Below are 4258 nucleotides of genomic sequence, written 5' to 3'. Positions count from 1 at the left end.
AGAAATATTCTCATCATAGAAAACATCTATCTTTAGTATCATAAGAACTTTGAAAATCATGAACTTTTAGCTTTTTTTTGGAAATAAGGATATTATGGAAAGCATGTGCGGATTCATGAGAAAAGAATCATGCCTTTAAATAGAAAGGGATTAGCCTTACATACCTTTTTGGTCTCCTGCTACTTAACGCTTATCCTTCCAAGTTCGTAAATCTACATTAAAGAAAATTTATACTATTGTTAGGCTTATCGTCATATGCTTGTCTTAAGCCCTCAAATTAATTCCTTTTAAAATCTGCCGAAATTCGAGCAGCATCTCCCCTGTTTATATCCCTAGCCCGAACTCACAATACCAACAAAACAACAACAATAGCAATACTAATATCAACAACATCATCATCAACAGCAATATACTCCATAAAACATCTCACGCGATATTTTTCCAAATTTCTCAACCAACCATAACAATATCCACAATACCATAATCAAAGAATTATATTCAATTTAATCTCAAATTAATCCAAAATCAATTTAATCTCAAATTAATCCAAAATAAATTTAATCTCAAATTAATCCAAAATCTCCTTTCAAATTCATCCCATAGTCATCATCTTTAATTCAATACTTTGTGACTTCTCCACTTTGATTCTTTTCCTTTTCAAGGGTTATTAAACCTTTAAACCAACTAAATCATATAAATAAGATGGGGAACATACCTTATAATGGAAGAATTTCACCTCACTCAACTTCTCCCAAGCTCAAGTTCATCACAACATTGAAAAGAAGCAAGAATAATCATCTTCCATAGATTATCTTAAGGTTTTGATGTTTGATCTTCTCTTTCAATGGTATGGAAGGTTGTGGAATATTGTAGAACCTTCAAGACTTCTCAATAACTCTCTTATAATGGGGAGATAAGTGTGGAAGGCTCTAGAGAAGTGTGGAGATAAGATATGGTGAGTAATTAGGTGACTTAGATGACTTAAAGCGGTATATATAGTAGCCCAATTCGGGTTGGGCTAGTGGGCCGAATTTAGTGGACTTTTTAAGAGGTTTCTAGAATTTCTGCGTAGATTCGCGGGCCTCTGGCAGACCGTTTTAAAATACTCATAACTCTCTACTCCGATGTCGTATCGATGAATAATTTGTTGCGTTGAAAACTAGACTTGACGAACTTCTTTTTACGCTCTTGAAACATCTCAAAACTCCTGATATACCCGGAGATATACCTCTCTAAAGTTGACCCAAATTTTCGACAAATTTTTGACAAACTTATTTTCTTCGATTTGTTTGATCCCGCAACCTTTAGACAGTTGCTTAACACTTGTTAAGAGTATCCCTTGACCTTATAAGGGTTCCATGACCTTTTCAAGCTTACGTTAGTTTGCTCACAACGCACATGACGCTAAATTTTTTCGAGATGTAACATTAGTGACCAGTTCTACTGGTCTAAAAGATCTTTTAAAATTAAAATCTGATCCTTAAAGAGTCTTAGCTATCATATGTACTTTTGAATTATACAGTTCTTACTAAAGAAAACACATGCACATAAAAAAGAGATCAATAGAAAAATCACTTTTATTATGTACAAATAAGCATACACATGTATAAACTTGATAACTAATCACAAAAAATGTACATCCTGCTAGTAACTGTATAACCATAACGCGTATGTTGTGGTACTATTTACAAGCAGCCTCCGAGCAAAAATATAATTTTTCCCCTAACAATCCTAGAAAATGATAATGATTTCTTGAGCTATGACGCCTTCAAAACTTGCATCTTGACTTGTAAGCTAAACTCTTCAAACCCTGTAAGAAATAAAAAGTAGATTCTCTTTAAAAATTATAAAGATCGGATTAAGTATCTGAAAGATAACAACAATGAGAGGAACATCTGAATATTGCATAGTTTCCTCTCCTTCAAAGCATATCAATTTCATATATAGTCCAATTACATTTTTCAAATACAGATTAATGTAAAATCACTTACCCTTATGAAATACACTGCCCAAGTAACAATACTTTTACAAGTTTCAATAATGTAAACTCATTTAACCAATCTGCAATGAACTTCCTTCTTCCAGTGAGACACAATCTGGAAGTAACTAAATATAGTTTAGATCTCTACAATCAGTTCATACTCGATGCATAAAATATAAGCCAGGACATACTCAATACAATAGCTACTAAAATTAACCATTCTCCATATGTCTTTGTACAAATAAAATAATAGGTGTCTATAGCTAAAAGATCAAAGTAGATGCTGAGAATTACAGTTGGAAATCTTTTTCACATACCATACATAATGATATGCCCTCCAGAGCTTGACTATGAAGAAAGATGTCATGAAAGTTCCATTCACCATCCATCCCATGATCATAATAGATAACTTATCAAATTGGACACAGGGGTTAGGCTAATTGTGTGAAAGTTATACTGGGCTATAACCTTTTTCAAGGATGAATCATGGAAATCAAATTAACCTATAAACTACAACAAAGCTAAGAACATAGTGAGCTAACTTCAGCAAGTAACGCCTCAAGATTACTCATCTATAGGTTCTCAGAAAGCACTTTCGTTGCCTAACACAACACACCATATTTGGCTCAAAGATCTTTTTTTTTCGTGTGTGTTGTCCTTTTTAATGCTGGATTGATAAAATACAAACTTGTTTTTACTATTGCAACAATTTAATCAACTTCAAGTATTTTTTTCAGTTTGGAGGATGCTCACTCACATCAGTTGCCTACATGCTTTCCTCTCATGAAAAATACGACTCAAGGAAGATTTTTTTCATTCCCTCATCCTCCTCACTCTCCAAGCACTAGCTTTAAACCTAACCGTAGCCGCCATCCTCACATCAAACCCAATACTCCCACTTTAAGCCCTCACGCACTGTACAATCAATATTCAGTAGAATCGGTACAAATAATTATCATTCTCTACAATCAATATTCATTAAATAGGAAATATCTGGTTGGCAACCAAAAAAATAAAAAATAAAAAAAAGAAACAAACCTGTACAGATTGATAACTCTTGACATCGCCGATTTGTTTCTTCACCATCGTCGTGAGTCTTCAGCCTTTCGGATATAAATTTGAAAGAGTTGATTGTTAGGAATTTTACATGCCTTCAAATTAAAAAACATATACGTAGGATAGGGTTTCATTTTTGGGGAAATACGAGAGAGAGAGATGAGAGGGGCCTGGGTATAATTAACATGAGTTTAATCCATTATATTAGTGTGATGGGGCCTCTCTCTCCCAGTGAGATTAGCTTATTAGGATGGGATTTTTATCTTTTCGACGACCGGATTTAGACCCTTCGCGAATTTTGAAAATAACAATGAGACTTAGAGACCAGACGAAAATCATGTCACTGTAAGTATACCTTTAGGGACCAGATTTTTAACCTGTTGTTAAATGTTGATCTTAGATAAACCTTTGTCCTGTAGTGTGAGTTCATGGTTGGAGAACAAGTCTTTTTGAAGGTCTAACCCATGAAGGGTGTGATAAGGTTTGGGAAGAAAAGTAAGCTTAGTCCCAGATTCATTCGTCCGTTTCAGATTCTCAATCATGTGGGGGATGTAGCCTATGAGTTGGCTTTGCCCCCAGGTTTTTCAGGTGTTCATTCAGTATTCCATGTCTCTATGTTGTAGAGATATCATGGTGATGGTTCGTTTTTCCTTCGTTGAGATTCTGTCTTGTTGGATGAGAATTTGTCCTCTGAGGAAGAGCCTATTTCTATTCTAGATAGAGAGGTTCGCAAGTTAAGGTCGAAAGAAATAGTGTCAGTGACGGTTCGGTGGAAAAACCGTCCCTTTGAAGAAGCTACTTGGGAGACCGAATCTAAAATATGACAGAATTATCCTAGCTTTTCACTGAGTCAGGTACTTTTTACCTTGTTTCTCTTCCTCGTTGGCACGAGGACGAACGGGTGTTTAATTGGTATCTGATGTAATGACCCGCAAGGTTTTTATGAGAGGTGACTTAGAAAACTAACCTCCACTGGGAATTCTGAGGCTGCGGGTGAGTCCGTAGTGTGTTTTTAGGTATATGTGCATTTTTTGTTTGCGTCCATAAGGCCTTGGATTGGTGTTGGGATTTTTGGGTGAAAAACTGGTGGAAAAATCGAGCTATTGGTCAAAATTGGCCGTTGCTGTGGGTGAGAGACCGCTGTAGTGGGTCCGTCGTAGCAGTGTTAGGCTCGCCACCGTGGGGAGCCGGGGATTAATGAGGTCCGCCATAGCAGGAGGT

The 4258-nt window shown here is 35.9% G+C and overlaps 1 long non-coding RNA gene across 1 annotated transcript; it reads right to left on the bottom strand.

The window, feature by feature from the left end:
- Positions 1 to 1559: 1559 nt before the first annotated feature.
- Positions 1560 to 3433, bottom strand: LOC132621273 (uncharacterized). The gene is made up of 2 exons (XR_009575476.1): positions 3020 to 3433; positions 1560 to 1810 (listed from the first exon to the last, which is right to left on the bottom strand). It is a non-coding gene; the product is annotated as an uncharacterized LOC132621273 (long non-coding RNA).
- Between the last annotated feature and the right edge of the window lie 825 nt (positions 3434 to 4258).

The sequence above is a fragment of the Lycium barbarum genome, chromosome 2 (assembly GCF_019175385.1).
Source record: "Lycium barbarum isolate Lr01 chromosome 2, ASM1917538v2, whole genome shotgun sequence".
NCBI lineage: Eukaryota > Viridiplantae > Streptophyta > Magnoliopsida > Solanales > Solanaceae > Lycium > Lycium barbarum.
Note: the sequence above shows the minus strand (reverse complement) of the source record. Positions and strands in the feature narration are given on the sequence as shown.